This window comes from Aegilops tauschii, chromosome 6 (assembly GCF_002575655.3).
Source record: "Aegilops tauschii subsp. strangulata cultivar AL8/78 chromosome 6, Aet v6.0, whole genome shotgun sequence".
Lineage (NCBI taxonomy): Eukaryota > Viridiplantae > Streptophyta > Magnoliopsida > Poales > Poaceae > Aegilops > Aegilops tauschii.
In genome coordinates, this window is record NC_053040.3 from 301,887,548 (window position 1) to 301,907,098 (window position 19,551).

Here is a 19,551-nt window from a genome sequence, read left to right on the forward strand (position 1 = left end):
AGTTCGAAGAGACTTGCAAAGATATGAAATCATGCATATAAGAATTCAGAGGAGATTCAAATAATATTCATAGATAAGCTGATCACAAATCCGCAATTCATCGGATCTCGGCAAAGACACCGCAAAAGAGTATTACATCGAATAGATCTCCAAGAACATTGAGGAGAACATGGTATTGAGAATCAAAGAGAGAGAAGAAGCCATCTGGCTACTAGCTATGGACCCGTAGGTCTGTGGTAAACTACTCACGCTTCATCGGAAAGGCAATGGTGTTGATGTAGAAGCCCTCCGTGATCGAATCCCCCTCCGGCAGGACGCCGAAAAAGGCTCCTAGATGGGATCTCACGGGTACAGAAGATTGCGGCGGTGGAAAAGTGATTTCGTGGCTCTCCTGGTAGGTTTTGGGATATTTCAGAATATATAGGTGGAAGAAATAGGTCGGTGGAGTCACGAGGGGCCCACAAGGGTGGGGGGCATGCCCTTCCCCCCGGGCACGCCTCCAGACCTTGTGGCCGCCTTGTGGCTTTCCTGACATGCACTCCAAGCCCTCTGGATGTCTTCTAGTCCAAGAAAAATCATCGCGAAAGTTTCATTCCGTTTGGACTCCGTTTGGTATTCCTTTTCTGTGAAACTCTAAAACAAGGAAAAAACAGGAACTGGCACTGGGCTCTGGGTTAATAGGTTAGTCCCAAAAATCATATAAAATAGCATATTAATGCATATAAAACATCCAAAATAGATAATATAATAGCATGGAACAATCAAAAAATATAGATACGTTGGAGATGTATCGAGCATCCCCAAGCTTAATTCCTGCACGTCCTCGAGTAGGTAAATGATAAAAACAGAATTTTTGATGTGGAATGCTACCTAACATATTTATCCATGTAATTCTCTTTATTGTGGCATGAATGTTCAGATCCGTATGATTCAAAACAAAAGTTTAATATTGACATAAAAACAATAATACTTCAAGCATACTAACAAAATAATCATGTCTTCTCAAAATAACATGGCCAAAGAAAGCTTATCCCTACAAAATCATATAGTCTGGCTATGCTCCATCTTCATCACACAAAACATTTAAATCATGCACAACCCCGATGACAAGCCAAGCAATTGTTTCATACTTTTGGTGTTCTCAAACCTTTTCAACTTTCATGCAATACATGAGCGTGAGCCATGGACATAGCACTTTATGGGTCGAATAGAAGGTGGTTGTGGAGAAGACAAAAAGGAGATAGTCTCACATCAACTAGGCATATCAACGAGCTATGAAGATGCCCAACAATAGATATCAATGCGAGTGAGTAGGGATTGCCATGCAACGGATGCACTAGAGCTATAAGTTTATGAAAGCTCAAAAAGAAAACTAAGTGGGTGTGCATCCAACTTGCTTGCTCATGAAGACCTAGGGAGTTTTGAGGAAGGCCATCGTTGGAATATACAAGCCAAGTTCTATAATGAAAATTCCCACTAGTATATGAAAGTGACAATATAGGAGACTCTCTACCATGAAGATCATGGTGCTACTTTGAAGCACAAGTGTGGTAAAAGGATAGTAACATTGTCCCTTCTCTCTTTTTCTCTCTCTTTTTTTGGGCCTTCTCTTTTTTTTGGCATTTTTTATTTTATTTTCCTCACATGGGACAACGCTCCCACCTTCATCCTTTTGTCATTGATGATTTGATCACAGTCAAGGATTTGACCTGCCAACAGAGACTGATAATTTCCACCTACCCATGTCTGCGGAAGCATATAACGAGTTTCACCAGCTCCAATCTTTGTTGGCCCCCATAAACCTTGATCCTAATGGTAAGGACGGCTGGAAATTTCCTTCAAAGTCGGGAGACTTTCAATCAAGGCTTTATTATGAGTTTAACTTTTGTCATCTGGTGGTTGATCCTATTTTTAAGTGGATTTGGAAATGCTCATGCACTCTTAAGATCAAAGTCTTTGGATGGTTCCTTCTAATGGATCCACTACAAAAAAAAGACACATCCGTGACATTTTGGGCCGAACGAAAAAAAAATTGTCATACATATGACACTTCTATGACGATAATTGTGACAAAACCCGGTATCATCATAGATGTGGTGGGCTCCTACTTCTATGACAAAAAATCATGACAGAAAATGGGCTTTTCGTCCTGGGCGGGTCGGAGACGCAGCTGCATGACATTCTTTGGGCCGTCCATGACGGAAAAAACTGTGGTAGAAGCGAGGGCGAGGAAAATTTCGGGGAGTTCCCAGTTACGGTGGGAGGTCGGGGGCCGAGCGATGCACGTTTCTCTGGTACACGTACGCGTGTGTGTGCGAGGCGTTGGCTCTAACTGAACCCGAGCGAGGCGTTGGGCTCTAACTGAACCCGAGCAATTGCACTGCAGGCTACGAGTTACTGAACCCGAGCGATTGATCGATGGCTGTTAACTGAACCCGATCGAGCGATTCCTTCGCTACTGCTGCTAACTGAAGCCGATCGATGCTGCCTCTGGATGAATAGTGAGCGTTGCTGGGGGGGTTTGGATGAATAGTTCCTAGAGGGGGTGGATGAACAGGACCCCGTGGTGTTGCCTCTGGATGAACAGGACCCCGATCGATCGAGCCGGTTGGGGCTCGATGAACAGGACCCCGTGGAGGGCAGGATGAACAGGAGCACCCCTTGGAGGGCAGGATGAACAGGACCACCCCGTGAAGGGCTGGGTGAACAGTAGCCTGTGGAGGGGTGGTTGAACAGGAGCCCGTGGAGAGGGCTGGTTGAATAGTAGCCGGTGGAGTAGCGTGTGGTGGAGGCTGGATGAACAGGAGCCCGTGGATGAACAGTCGCAGGTGGAGGCTGGAGGAGATCGATGGTGGATGAACAGTAGCTCGTGGAGGCTCGAGGGGGTCGGTGGTGGAGATGAACAGTATCCCGTGGAGTCCCGTTTTGCGATACGCCACACCCCTCCCGATGAACAGGACCCCCATTTCGACCTTAGCGCTCCAACACAAGTCCGTTTCCTCCGTTTTGCGGTACGCCACACCCCTCCCGATCAACAGGACCCCCGTTTCGACCGTAGGAGGTCCGTTTCCACCGTTTTGCGGTACGCCAGACCCCTCCCGATGAACAGGATCCCGTTTCAAACGTGGCCGGTCGAACACAAGGCCGTTTCCTCCATTCTGCGGTCCGCCAGGCCTCGTTTCCATTGGCTGTTCCGTCCAAGCCCTCCCGATGAACACGACGACGCATACCGTTCCGACCCAGCCGGTTGGCTCCCCATGAACACGACGATGATGCTATTTCTCCGTTCTGACCCAGCCATGTACACGAGCCCTGGCCGTACGTATGCGCGAGTAGGCGTTCGAGACCCTGCCCGTATGTACGTATGTGGCCGTATTTTCTTTCTTGCACACTGGCCGTTGTACGTATGTGTACATGCTACGTGTGCGCCTCTACTACGACACGTGTGCGCCTCTACATCCACCAGTATATATGTACGTACACGTTCGCGACCCGAATGATAACGCTACGTACGCTTCGACCAGGTGGGTCCCGACTGTCAGGCACTTCCTTGCCTGCGAAGATGTAGCTGGTGGGTCCCAGCAGTCAGGGGGGCGAATCGTTTTTTTTGGCCCGGACGCACTTCCTTGCGTGCGAAGATGTAGCTGGTGGGTCCCAGCAGTCAGGGGGAAACGTTTTTTTCACGAAATACAGTGGCCCGTCCGGTGGGTCCTAGCTGTCAGGTGGAGGAATCATTATTTTCCGCGTAATAAGGAGGCACTTCCTTGCTGCGGCCGTGGACCCAGCTGTCAGCCTCTCCACGTACAGTCCACGTCCGATGGAAGTCGTTCCTTGACCACGTTGACCACGCCGCGCCGAGAGCACCAGGGTGGGGGACGACGGCGAGGCCTAGGAAGGGGACGATGGGGAGCCGGGGAAGACGCAGCAGTGGAAGCCCGCGCGAAGAGGAGTACGAGGGTTCATTGGTTCGGTTGCGGTGTGAGGCTGCCGTCGCAGCAGGGCCTGGCCAGCGGTGGGAATAGTAGGGGGCGGTGAGGCCTCCGCGGCAACACAGCGGCCACGGGTGGCAGGAGCATGCGGCATGACCGGCGCTGCTTTGGGCGGCTGGAGCAAGAAGACCAGAGGTTGAAGAAGCACTACGGGCGTTGGATGGACATCGTATGGTCACTGGAACTAGAATCGTTCATATTGACTAAAGTTGACAAAGGCCCCCATCCCAGTCAACTTAGTAGGCCCACAAGTCAGCCTCCCACCATGGTGGGTCCCAGCTAGCAGGGGGAGTATTCATTTTTTGTGCGTAATAAGGAGGCACTTCCTTGCGTGCGAAGATATAGCTGGTGGGTCCGAGCTATCAGCGGCGGTAACATTTTTTCCGTGAAATACAGAGGCCCTTTCGGTGGGTCCCTGATGTCAGGTGGAGGAATCATTATTTTGTGCGTAATATGGAGGCATTTCCTTGCGTGCGGCCGTGGACCCAGCTGTCGGCCTCTCCACGTACAGTCCACTTCAGATGCATGTGGGTCGTTGACCACGTTGACCAGGCCGCGCCGAGAGCACCAGGGCGGTGGACGACGGCGAGGCCTAGGAAGGGAACGACACGGAGGCAGGGAAGACTTGGCAGTTGTTTCCCACGCGGAGGGGATTACGACTGTATGAGGGTTTACTGGTTCGTCTGCCGTCGCCGGAGAATAACAGCAGGTAAGGGTGAGTAGAGGGATGGCTAGGCCAGCGATGGGAGTACGATGGGGCGGTGAGGCCTGCGCGGCAGCAGAGCCGGCTGCCGGGAGGAGGGAGCAGGCAGTCCCGCCGGCGCTTGTTTGAGCGGCTGGAGCAGGAAGAGCAGAGATTGAAGAAGCACGACGGCCGTTGGATGGCCATCCAACAGTCACTGCTTGTGCGTCAACCTTTTTTTTAGGAAAGCCTCAAATCTGTGGAAAATAGCATACAACCCATCTACCATTATTTCTAATAATTTACAGCCCATTTTCTAATTCTGAAGGTTTCTTTTGGAGCCCATATTCTTTTTGTTAGCATTAGAGCCCATATTGTGGCCACGGTTAAAAAATTATACGAAATGTTGCATATTTCGGTGCGGTCCGAACTATTTTTAATCCCGAAATTTCGAGTCACATTCAAACTGATTTTAAAAATAAATGTATATCAATATAAAATCCAACAAATTGTCCACGCATAAAAATTAATGCAATTTAAAATCTTGAAATAAAAAAAGAAATTTGAAAGTAATTGCCGGTTTGATGTGTTTTAAAAATGTACAACCCATTTCTCATTACTAATAGGCCATTTCGTCGTCCAGCCGAATGAAGCTCTCCTCGTCTTGAAAGATTTCAGAAGCGACTTACTTGGCAAATCACAAAAAACTGGGCTAGCCATTTTCAGAAAGGAAAAAAAATTACTGGGCTTGTCTGTGGTAAACATAAAAGAGAAGGTTGTCTAGACATGCCAGAGTGCTCCGCACAGCCCAGTTGACACCCTGCTTCTGTCTCAAAAACAAATTAGATAAATGCCACAACAAATATGGCGATTCATAAAAATGCCACTGCAATTTCCAAACGTTGAAAAATGCCACTGCAATTTTTGCAAACTTTGGAAAACGCCACTGCAATTTGCAAACTTTGAAAAACGCCACTCCAGACTTCAAAAAATGCCACTGGGGATGGCATGAAATGGCATTTTGCAAAGTTTGGAAATTGCAATGGCATTTCTTAGAAACACCAGATTTGGAGTGGCATTTATCAAATTAACCCAAAACAAAAATGACTGGGCGAGCTGCTGGGTCCCTGATGTCAGCCGCTCGTTGTGCAACTCTCTCGTTTATTGACTACGTTGACAATGGCATGGGACCCAGATGTCAGAAATCCATTACGAGGAGCCATTTTTTATTGGATTGAAATAAGGAGGCACTTTGCTTGCGTACTGCCATGACCTTGGCGGGTCCCTGTTGTCATCCTCTCCACGTACAATCATCTCCTGGTTGTGTACGCGTCAACTTGGTAGGCCCACAAGTCAGCCTCTAAACCCGTGCAGGACAAATACAACCCATTTAAAAAAATAACAGCCCATTCCATATGTTCAAACAGAAACTTCAACATTCAGAGCAAAGTACTGAACTTCCACGTTGACAACCATCATAGCCAAGTTAACTATCTACTTCCACTAATACTCTAGTAGCGTACAAGTACTAACTTACTCTTAGCTAACTAGACGATGTCGGCCGCCATCTGCGGTACACGCTAAACGCCGGCACCGGCGTCCTCCGCCTCGCCTCAGACTTGCCAGAGGTGCGATAGGGCGCGTTGCTCGCGCGCGTTGGCCCTTTCCATGCCGGCGTGGTCCACCGAAGCTTCGGCTTCTAAGCGAGAAACCCACTTGACGAGCTGGTAGTAAAAATCGGTGTCGCGAATGCGTGCGTGCCCGACAGCCTCCAGGGCTATTTGCCGGGCGCCGGCCTCCACGTAGTCGGCCCACGTGCGGGCGCTCTGCTCGTGACTCAGAGCATCGGTGCGCTGCTGCTCCATGTCCCGCTGCCGGCGCAAATCGGCGATACGCTGCTCATCCGCCAAGCGGTCGCGCTCCAACAACTCCTGCTCCTCCGCCAGGCGGTCGCGCTCCAACAAGTCCTCGATCTCCGCATTGCCATCTAAAGACCGATAGAATGCCTCCTCCCTTCGTCTGCCTTCTGGTGAAAAACCGAACACTAGTTCCGGCGGTGACCGCCTCCAGCCACGCCTATCGCGGACAGGCGGGGGCATGGTGGACGTGGCGAGAGCGAGGATAAGTGGCGAGCAACATCGGGCCGGTGGGGGCTTATGACGATAGGGCGAGTTGGGTCATGGTGCCACCATAGAAGGCCGAGAAACAGTACTTATAAGCGGAAGGTAGCGCGACGGTCATCGGAATTCAATGCATAATGAAGCAGGCATGGCTTAGCGCGCCAGCTTGCCGTGGAAAACTAGAGAAACTAAAATTCTGGCTGTGCCATCCCGTCCCGTCCGTGCTGGGTCGCACGCCGGCCTTACGGTCGAACGAGTGCACTCGAATCATCTCCCTCCTTGTCAATAATGATTCCACGGATTTAAAAGGCCCGCAACAATTAAAGCGCATCTTTTTCGCATCAGTTAGCTGCCTTAATTATGGCCGGCTGCATGTGGGCACTCAAAATCGCTCGCAGCCAGTACGTGGAGCAGCATGCAACGAGTCGCAGCCGAGGGCATTAATTGATGAACTTTAAATGGGAGATAAGGGCATTTGCAAACGTTTTTGCTAGCAGTTTCTTCAGATTCGCATGGCATTTTCTTCAGAGCAGCTTGTCAGTTTCTTCAGAGGTAGGCATTTCTATTCAAAAAACTGCCACTTCGGATCTTGCGTTGCAACTAAAACAACCAGGAGCGCATTAGTAGGCTAGCTAGTGATTGATCGGTAACTTGTAAACACTGAGCGAACAGATATAAGGAACTGTTAATGCATCTCAATGATTCACAGATCATATACAAATATGTAGCTCCAAAAGCAAAGATCAGCCACAACTAAAACCAACTAGTACGATTCCCATACATAAGATCAACATGTTAATGCATCTCAATGATTCACAGATCATATACATATATGTAGCTCCAAAAGCAAAGATCTAGAAAAAACATATGTTCTTCCTACTAACATGGATGCTTCTCTTGGCCAACATTCAGTACAGACTAAATGACAAATTTGTTTGTGAAGTCTACAATTCCTCTTGCAAACGTAAGTGGTTTCACCAACAGCTGGAACCATGGGAATGAACCACACATGATGGAGGAACATCCACTGCAATATAATTTGGTCTTCTCTTGATCACACGGCGAGACTATTTTTGGAATACAAACTTTAACTTAGGCAAAATGATGCCCATTGTATAATCTGACCAAAGCAATGAAGCACCTAGTGTTGGCCAAAAAATTGCTATCCCAATCTTGATAATCGATCAAACATAAAAAACTGATCGAACGAATCAAGAGAACAGCCGGAGGAGGAGGTGCCCACTCTTAACCTTTCCTCTTGTCTTCATAATTTTTTATGCAGTTTAACCAAAATAAAATGACATCAGCGCCTTGGCATTTTGGTGACACTGTACAAAAAAATTAACTTATCTCATGAAAGTGAGGTATGTAATCTATAACCATTAATAGGGCAAAAATCTGAAGGTAGTAACAAGTTTCATCGTTGGTATACTGGATGTGCAACATCATTATAATGCCTTAGTTGAAAAATCTTTAATACATCCACAATCAACAGCTAACCCTGAAATAATCCAGTGAAATTAAATGGCATTGCTTAAATTTATCGGTGGCATTAGACTGAGTGCGGCATTAGTTAAATGTGGCATCACTTTAGCAGTAGCATTGCTTGACTTGACTGCTGGCGTTATACTAACAGCAAAAAAGTTAGACTAAGAGCATGCGAGGCCCATTCGGACAGTGGACGCACCAGTACGATGTACCTCCACGGACGCATAGAGTGGTGAGGGAGGTATGGTTGCCCAGAGCAACAAATATCCAGGCAGCATATGTGGATTACGTCCCATTTTTGTTATGTTTAGCCACCTTTTTCCTATGTGAGGACAACAAACCGATCGACCTGGTCATTCTCTATTGCGTTGTCATGCCTTTCTACCCTTCTTCAACCAAGAGACACGAGACTCGTTCCTTAGCTACTGATTTTCCCCTTCTCAACCTAGATGCGGGTTCGATGCCTACTCTCTTGGACAGTACAGTCTCCCTTCCTTTCCTTATTCAACCCAGACATGGATTAGTCTGCATGAAGTAGGGTTTCCTTTAATAGTGAAATTAAGGTTTTCGTCTGCGTGACCAGCAGAGCAGAGGATAGCAAATTGGGAAGATGGTGGAGTGGAAAAAGATCCACATGCAACGACATGGCAAATGGGGCAATAGAACAAGGGTATGGTTCGAAAAGAGGTAGCATACCTGAGGGTCGGTGGGCGCTAGGTCTGAGAGGACGGCCTTGTCATCAGTGCGTGACCTCGCTCGCCGACGACGAGTGCGTCAACACTGCACGTCCTTTTCTTCCCCGGCGGATCTGTCACCACCGGTGAGGAGGGAGAGAGAGGCCGTCTTTTTTAGATATGGAGAGAGGGTGATAGTGTGAGAAGTAAGTGGGCAGCCCTTACCAAGAAAGCTCTGAAGCTCCAGCCTATATATCTTTTTTATACTACTAGTACTAGAGGTGGAGTAGTGGTAGAGTAGTTTATATTTTCCCTGCAAACAGTACCAGTTAGTCGTGCTTCAAAACTGAACGGCACGCCATTAGAAAAATAAAGTCGAGAAATAATGCGGCACCTCGGGCCAACGCGGCCAGATCGCATTTTGCACGAGAAATTACACACGATGTTTCGTTGACATGTGGTCCCGTTCCAACATGCCAGTGAGACGATGGCGAGTCCTTTTGTACAATTTCCGAAAGGACGTGTAGGCCGGGGCGCCTCTTCGTGTACCGTGGCAAACTGGCAACCGTCCACCGACTCTTCGCCTTTCCCTCTCGATTTGGAACTGCTGTTGCACGCTCTTCCTCCCCCCTCCATTTGCCTTCACCCTTCCTTCTGCCATTGTTCGATCGTCTTCTCCATGGAGGGAACAAGCCGGAAACGACCCCGTTATTCTTGCCCCGATCTGAAAGATGACGTGGTGGGGGAACTCATTGATCGGTGCGACATCATCACCTCGGCTAGCATGGCAGGTTCGTTCAAGCCCATTCTCGACTCAACTAATAACATCATTACAAGGAACCCAAGGGTCCAAGAGCGGTTTGATCTCCCTTATCTTCTTCGCTATAAGCCTGTTCGCATGGGCGCGGACAACGGAGGCCTCGCCTTGTGCAAGTTGATGCCGCTTGATAATGATACGTGTGATGTCAAGATGCCATCGCTTAAGGGTAAGTCCTAGGCTGGCACAAATGGAGATTGGGTTGTTTATATTGCGTACAATTGTGAGTGGGAACTTGTGAATGTGTACACTCGTCAGCGGATTCCACTTCCAAAAATCTCTGAGTGCCCTGAGGTTGAGCACACAGATGATCTACGTACGTTCAAATACGATCATGGTGACTGTCGTCTACTGAAGATAGCAATTTGTCGAGTTCCCAACCGCTCTTGGAATTACAAGAACAATCAAGTTGTTGCTATCTTCGACAAGCTTGTTGCCGTCCTTCGTGGTTCGACTGGATGGATATTGCTCAAAAATCAGTTTCTATACACGGATGTGTACTGTGATGCAATTGAATACGAGGATCTTGTGTTTGCTGCCACCACTCGTGGCACTGTTTTTGCATGGGATCCTCGTAGTTTTGGTATGTTTGTCTTCCACCATAATTATAATTGTTTCATCCACATGCACGCGGGTTAGCAAGTTTCCCTTTACTCATTAACCTTCTTCTTGTGTTTCCAAGGTCCTGTGAACATTCCACCACCTATACTTGAAAAAATTATAAGCAAGGGGGAGATGACGATGGTGATGATCATGAGCATGAGGAGGAGCAGAACTTATATACTCAGTGGCGCCTGGCAACTAATTCCGATGGATCACCTCTTCTTGTCTATATACAGTGCACTCAGACTGTTACTACTGAGGAAGCAGGTGTTGTCTCCCATGGTCGCCCTCTCCTGACCTATTCCAACACCCGTTGCATGGTATTCAGGACGGATACTAGTGTGCTAGCGCAAACACCTTCTCCCTGGTTCAGTATTGATAGTCTTGGAACAAACTCGCTCTTCCTTGGACCAAACTATCCAATGATGGTGAAACGCGATCCAGCTGCTGTTGACACAACATTACTACCATTTATGAGAAGCAATTGTATCTATACCTCGGACATTTCGGTGGTTCCCTACCCTGGTCCTGATATATGTCGCTTCAGCCTGGATGATCAGTCCTGCGTTGCTCTCGATATTGACAATAGCTGGCCCTTCCCAGAGCATCTATGGTTCAAAGCAAGCGTTTCCAACGCCGAGGATTGGTTGAGTTGAAATTCATTTCATTGCTTGTCATTTGTTGTGTGATGAAAACTTTAGTATTTGCTAGAATGTTTTGTTGGAAATAATCTATAATCCAACATGTATCCTCGTTGTCGTTGTGTGTTGATGACTTGTTGTATTTAATGAATGGTACATTTCAGTTGCGAATGCATGTCATAGACTCAATTTATGAATGGTTTTCGACTCACTTCTTGGAGTGTGAGTACCGTAGTAGTATAGCCAGCATCCGGTTAGTATATGAAGTTGCCACATCACATAGAGCCAACCTAATATTGGAGTATGCTAGCCCTCCACCGGCGCGCCGCTTCAAATGGCGGAGGAAGTGAGAGGTCGCGTCACCTTGTGTCCAGATCTGAGATGCCACGTGTACCAGATGAATGACTCCAAGTTCGACCACCGTGATGTTAGGTGCGAGCCCAGGACCACTGTTGGAGAGACCCCCCTCATAATTTTCCTACATTGATCGTTTGATTCATCGGATAGAATGCTATAGGATTTTTTTTCCTATGTAATCATCTTTTAATTGGCAATCTAGCATCCACTCCAACTTTTGTTTCACTTCCTTTGTTCCTACGAAGAGAGTACTTGCTCTAAATGATGTGCCGCTGCAAGAGCCGCCTATATTTATTAACCATGCTCTAAAAAGGTGGACCAGCTTTGGCTATAGTAGTACTGTACTAGGTTAGTAGGTGACCTTGCGCTGGGCTCTTCTCCTCTTCCGGAAGTCGAACAATAATGATGGTACTACAGTAGTACTTCTGGCAATCTGACACCAAATGAACTGCTGCACGTCCACCGCTTGTAAGCAAAAGTTTCTCCTCGTGTTGCGAGCCACCGCGCACGCGTTGGCGAGGGAGAAGGCATAGTAAGCAAGCTTCTCGTCGTTCTGTGAGTTGACGGGACACATCAAAGTTATTTATTAGTACTCTCTTCAAAAAGGGCCGACCATGTCCATGGCTACCATCCCGTGCTCTGTCATTGAGTACGTGCACTATTCACATATCTTTTTTCATCATTGATTTTTTGGTACATGGAAATACATCACCAAAATTTTGACTAGAAAAGCAAGACCAAAGAAAACAAGAACCACAAGAATACATTTTAGAAGATATCCAACTTCCACAACTTCTCCTGTAAGTTGGATTAGTGCCTTCTTGATGCATTCATTGTTGATCTGCGGAGGCTCGATCTTGCATGCTTCTTTCTTCTTCAACTGTAAAGAAGTAGACGTGTCTAGCCTCTATTCTATCAACAAGTGCACTAGTCTCATCTCTATCCTCTATGCTAGCTAAAAGTGCTAGAACATCTACTACATTGTGCTCTATCAATATATCATTGTACTCTTCTTCCCAATACCAAAACTTGCATCCATTCTACACAATAAAATTTTAAGTTAGCACAACTAGTCTAATCCGAGAGCACAACCGAAGATTTGGTCGAGTTGTTCCTCCTTTCGCCGACACGTGGGACATCCAGCATCCAGGTCGTGTCATGCAAGAAAATAGAGTGGTAGGTGAAGCCACGTGATGTGCATCTTGGGTTAAACTGTAAATAGAATCTTACTACTCTTGAGTAACTCCAAAAGTGGCCACCGAAGATCTTTATTGGATTTGTTTTTCATCACTAGCACGTCGAGGTGAAAGATGTGCAGGTTCAGTGGGTCCTCTTGCGATTTCACTGACATGTGGGACCGCATATGAGCAAACAGACGATGGGCTTCGCATGTCTGCTGGCTGGCTGGGAAGAGAGATAGAGGAGGGCCAAGCACGGACTCCAGGAAATTTGTTCTACGTACTCGATATAGTGGAGTAACCAGCACCTCGATATAGTGGGGTGGCATGGGCCATAACTAGCATTCATGTCTAGCAGTACGGCATACGCCACCCACACGAGTCCCATCCGAGACCAATTTTCTTGGAGTCCGTGCTAGCTACAGCCATCTCTTCTCCCTCCTGTTTTCTCAGCCATTGCGCGGTGGGCGGGGTGGGGGTTTGCTGATAGTCGGTTTGCTCAACTGCGGTCCCACTTGTAAGTGAAAATGCAACACAACACTCATTCCCCCTTGAGCGGCGTGCCGGACAAACCGCGTGGGAGTGCGACGCGAACACGGCAGGCTTTTCCTTTTGAACTTGTAACTTGTAAAATTTGGTTCTGCTCCATGGGGCGATCGATAGATAGAAATAACAATTTTCCCTAGAGTAATGAGAAGTTTGGTTCTGGCACGGTTCATGCATGGAGTACGTAGGAAAATTATGAAGTTGATGCGAAAGGTAAGATAATTACTAGTAGTACCATATACTACTACATGGATTTGACGGAAAGATAAAGATACATACGGATCCATCAACGACATCCTCACGCCCTAGTGCACCTGGTCACCAACCGACGTGTGAGGAGCAGCGGCGTTGGCGGCAAGCTCAACGTGCTTCTAAACAATGCCGTCCAAGGTTGCCCTGCGGTCCAAGAAGGCCAGCGTCCTATCGTCCTCCTCTTGCATGTAGTAGTCCTTGTGGACGATTTGCGCGTAGACGTGGGTGATTATGTTGATGGTGTCTTGCTGCGCCAGGCGCTGCGTGGCGAGCACGACCTCTAGGCGGACATTCTCCGGCGCGACGGCGGGCAGTCGCAGGGCCACCAGTGCGTCAAAGAGGTTGTCACCATAGAGGCTGTTGAGGGTGGCAGGCATCACAGAGCCTGGGCGCGTGGGCTGGAGGCGTACGTCAAGGTCGTCCGCGAGCTTCTTGACGACGGTGAACTTGTCGAGGAAGCCGACAAGGACCTCGTCGAACAAGGAGACGAAGTTGTCGTCCAAGCGGCCCCTCGCCCTGGCGGCCTCAAGCACTACGTGGAGACATTCCTTGGTGCCAGGATGCAGGCCGGCGTCATGGACCATCTGGCACAGCCGGCTGATGCTCGTGCTCATCGCCTCCATGGGTCTAGCTTCTAGTCAACTGATCTTGCGATTGGAGTGATCACTCTTGCCCTTAGGTGCGTAGGTGCGTAGGATTTCATAGATTGGACTGGCGGGAGCCTTTATATGAGAAGTGCAGACTGCGTTGAATTCACGTGCGTGTTGGCCATCTACTCCTCGCCCCTCTACTGCACCTGCCTTTGGCTGTATGAAAGGTTAGCCAGCCACCCGTTGGACCCACGTGTCATACACCCAAAGGAAGGTGCAGTAAGAAGACGGCGAGTCCTTTTGTACAATTTCCGATAGGACGTGTAGGCCGGGGCGCCTCTTCGTGTACCGTGGCAAACTGGCAACCGTCCATCGACTCTTCGCCTTTCCCTCTCAATTTGGAACTGTTGTCGCATGGTTGATCGTATATGAACGTACATAGATCATCTGTGTGCTCAACCTCAGGGCACTCTACACCGTCGAGGCGTAGACGTGGATGTGCAGATCGACGGTTTCTTACATGGCGAGGCGCTGCGCGGCGAGCGCGGCCTCGAGGTGCACATTCTTCGTCGCGACCTCCGGCACCTGCAGGGCCACCAGGGCTTGAAAGAGGTCGTCACCATGGAGGCCGATGAGGGTGGCAGGCAATGAGGAGCCTGGGCGCGTGGGCTGGAGCAGTACGGCAAGGTCGTCTGCGCGCTTCTTGACGGCGGTGAACTTGCGGATGGAGTTGACCATCATGTCGTCCATGCGAGAGGCGAAGCCGGCGTCGGCGAGGGCTACGATGCCTGCGGTCGCCAGCACCGTCTGGAAACGCTGCACGGTGCGGGGCCGCAGGCTGGCGCCTTGGATGATTTGGCACAGCCGACTGCCGCTCGCGTCCATCGCCTCCATAGGTGCTTGTGGCTTCTGGTCACTATGTCTTGGATTGGAGTGAGTAGTGTTGCGCAGAGACTTGGGAGTAGATGGATTGGAGTGGTGGGGCACCTTTATTATATGAGAGTCCAAACTCTGTTGCATTCACATCGTGCTGGCTCTATTCTGCTTCTCCAATTAATTCTCTCTGCATGTAATTGAGGATGCATCATTGACCGTTCAACGTCTCCGGAACCGCTACCCTCTCCCTCCTTGGCATTCAAGCACCTATGGACCCGTCGACGACGAGGTGCCTATGGTGACTTCATAAATTTCAAGATGATAGTGTCGTGCGTGTGTGCGTTCATAGGGGTGAGTGTATGCGCGTGTATATGAGCGCTTGCGTCTGTACTGTGTAAAAAACGTAAATGCGTGTCAAAAAGAGACTAGTCAGTATACTCAATATTGTGCACCTCGGAGAGGAAAACGATAGAACTAGTACGTATTTATTTACGGTGCAGATTCACTCATTTTGCTCCATATGTACTCCATCTCGGTGTAGTCTAGTCACTTTTTGAAATCTCTAGAAGGGCAAATACTCCTTTCTGGTTTATAGGGCTATACTAGCAAGTAGTTGTATGTACTAGTACAATAGTGGGCTCACATAGCAATTTTGTCTCATGCAAGAGCCTGGCTATATGCATGCTCCAATGTTCGCAACTGCAACGTTCGGTTTGCGCTTGGCTCTTCGCCTCTCCGAGAAGACGAACAATGATGTTACTACTACTGCTTCTACAGTGTCGAATCCACTGCTGCATGTCTGTCCACCGCGAGCGGGACGGATAGCTTGTTGTAGAAGTACTACTAAGCAAAAGCCTGTCCTCGTTTGCGAGCAACCGCGCGCATGGGTGAGGGAGAAGGCGTGTAGTAAAATCAAGCTTCTCCTCGTTGTACGAGTTGACGCGACACATCATAGCACTGGCCCCACATGCTTGCCTCTAAACTTGGCTGAAAGACCCGCAGTGTACAATATATTTGCTGCAACCTCTAACATTTACCCACCACAAATTAAAATATATGTGGCCGTATGCATCGTTTTGATGCAGAGGCTGAGGAGTCCCCCCTTTTCGAAAAAAACAAATTAAAATATATATTCCTGTCTTGACCAGATGAGCGTGCAAACTACAATCACCAGGGTGTCAGGTAGGGCCAGAACACTATTTTAATTATTATTTTTAAACTTCGAGACGGCCACATAGCATGGAGCCGGCCCCAACGATTTTAAGCTTACAGGCACGATACACGCTATCCTAGACTACTCTACACATGAAACTGCCACACGAGCGTCCGGGCTGCGCTTGGCTCTTCGCCTCTTCGGGAAGTCGAACAATGATGGAGTACTGCTGCACTGGAGGAGTACTACAGTACGCTTCTAGCCATCTGACAACGATTGAACTGCTGCATGTCCACCGCGTGCGGGAGGGAGAGCGTGTAGCGAAAGCTTCTCCTAGTCTTGCCAGCCACCACGCTCATGGGCGAGGGAGGGACGCTCCTGCCTTTGCGTGTATGACAGGTGGGCCCGACGGGTGTGTGGCCAACCTGTCATACAGCCAAAGGCAGGTGCAGTCAAGTCCGCGAGGGAGAGGATAATCAAACTTCTCATTGATGTACGAGTTGACGCGACACATCAAAGCACTGCACTCGATATATTTCAATAATTTGCGTTTACCGATGCATTAATTACAACGCATGCATGCCGTGACTCTCCTTTTGATACTTGCATGTGTTGATTTAATGCACCTTGAAGTAGTATAAAATATATGACGATAAAGCTTTGTAATACCCCGGCCCAAGTCGAGAGATGGTTGTGCACGAGGAGGGCGAGATCATGCAGACCGAACAAGACCAGACGATGGAGCTCTCTAAGGTCTCGATGGACCTCACCGTGCTCCACTGCCCCTTGTGCCTCCGCCCCTTAACGCCTCCGGTGTATGAGGTTCGAATACACCTCGTCCGTTCGGCTGATTGAGCAAGGTGCAGGTTTCTTGATTGATGTGCTGTTCGATTGATTTCTGTAGTGCAAGGGAGGGCACCTGGCCTGCGCGGACTGCCGCGTCCTTATATATTCATCACTCTTGCTATAAGTCGCAGTAGATGCTATATAGGTCCGTCGGATCTTACATCAAGATCCGTGCTTTCAGATTTTCTTTTTTCTCTCTTAAATCTCAGTCGAGTGAGACATAGCCACGCCATTAAACAGAGGCTCGGGCGCCATTAATGGAGACCTTGGGAGAGAGGTGGACGGCAGATGGAGGTCAAAGGGCTCTCCTCCCGATAAACACGCGCAGGGGTCTGATCGCACGCCTCTCGTACTCAAATAGCTACCCTGCACGGCGCCTCCTAGCTAATAAAATATGGGGATGCGTGGCGGCACGTAAATGGTACTAGTAAGTAGAACGCCCACGGTTTCAATAATACTTGTGTTTCCGATTGTAACGTGATAGCACTTGTTCCAAAATGACTTTGTTGATTGTTAATGTGTGCGCCTTCCCAAATTGGACTGCAAATTTACCACAGCATGTTGGTGCCATGTCATGGCACCAAGCCAAGTTTCATTATTTTCATGCATGTTTTGGATTTACAGGAATTAAAAAACTAAGTTTCTCAATGTTTCCAACCCAGCCATGACGCCCAGAATTTTGAATTTCATTCCCATTTCTTGCATGGAACCTAGAAATTTACCCGAGGACACACATGTGATTTTTCAACCAACTTTGGTGCACTGGAACATGTGCTTGTATTTCAAATTTGAATTATGCACACAAAGGTGACACGTTCCCTCCCAGAACCACGAGCCTTCTTGAGAGAAGCTCCGATTTGCAAGAAGCTTATACCAAAATTTGTTCCTATTCGGCCCATTTTTTTACCACGGCATGGTACTACCATGACATGACACCATGCCAAGTTTCATGATTTTAAAACCAAGTTTCTCAATGTTCTCGACCGAGCCACGATGCCCAGATGTTTGAATTTTATTCTCATTTTTTGCATGGGACCTACTCCCTCCTTCCATCTATATAGGGCCTAATGTGTTTTTCAAGACAGCCTTTGACTATTGACAAGATTAATAGCACATGAGATGTATACTATGAAAATTATACTATTGGAAGCTCCTTTGACATACAAATTTGAAGGTATGCTTTGTGTAAGTTGCATGTCATATATTATTGCTCTAACATTTGGTCAAAGTTAGCCTCGAAAATTTAGGACCTATATAGATGAAAGGAGGGAGTAGAAATTCACCCGAGGACACAAATGTGATTTTTCAACCAACTTTGGTGCACGGGGGCATGTGCTTGTAGTTCAAATTTGAATTATGCACATTAAATGATCAAAAACTCAATTAATGTGTAAATAAGGCCAAACGAAGCCGGAATAATTCCAAAATTTAACAGGGCACTCATGTAGTTCTATGTTGCCTTTGTAAATAAACTCAAGGGGGAGAACGTATATCGTTTCGCACTCAAAGGTGGCACGTTCCCTCTCAGAACCACGAGCCTTCTTGAGAGAAACTTCGGTTTGCAAGAAGCTTATACCAAAATCTGTTCCTATTCGGCCAATTTTTTTACCACAACATGGTAGTACCATGACATGACATCCATGCCAAGTTTCATGATTTTCAGATGTGTTTTGGATTTACAAGAATTTTAAAACCAAGTTTCTCAATGTTCTCGGCCGAGCCACGATGCCCAGATGTTTTAATTTTATTCTCATTTCTTGCATGGGACCTAGAAATTCACCCGAGGACACAAATGTGATTTTACAACCAACTTTGGTGCACGAGAGCATGTGCTTGTAGTTCAAATTTGACTTATGCACATTAAATGACCAGAAACTCAATTAATGTATAAGAAACGACAAACGAACCTGGAATAATTCCAAAATTTAACAGGGCACTAATGTAGTTCTATGTTGCCTTTGTTAAGAAACTCAGGGGGGCAGCGTATATCGTTTCACACTCAAAGGTGGCACGTTCCCTCTTAGAACCACGAGCTTCCAAATCGGCCCAATTTTTTACCACAACATGTTAGTGCCATGACATGACACCATGCCAAGTTTCATGATTTCCAGGCGAGTTTTGGATTTACATGAATTTAAAATCAAAGTTTCTCGATGTTCTCGGCCGAGTCATGACGCTCACATGTTTGAATTTCATTCTTATTTCTTCCATGGGACCTAGAAATTCAACCAAGGACACACATGTGATTTTTCAACCCACTTTGGTGCACCGGAGCATGTGCATGCAATTCATATTTAGATTATGCACATTAAAAGTCCAGAAACTCAATTAATGTATTAAGGGAGATCGATCGGCATCCATGCATATGTGCAGGAGAGGAATAAGGTTGGGAGAGAGACAGAGCTAGAGTGTTGGAGGGGGTGGTAGTGGAGTTGCTTCTAACAAATGGTGGGATAGGCTTGCTAGACAAACAGAGGGCACGCCCGCAATATCAATAAGAGAGGAGATGGCTGCTTGTTGTCTGTGCACATGCGTGTGAGAGACGGGTCAGGAGGCAGGCACGAATGATGAGGGGGGACGATGTGGCTGTGGTAAGCAGACATAACTAGATAGGAAGATCAATCGCCCTTTGTTAGAGAAAGGAGAGACATAACTTGTGAGGTACGTCGATCGATGGGGGGGTAGTTAAAGTCGATCTAGGTATATGTTGGGAGATCGATCGATATACATGCATGTGTG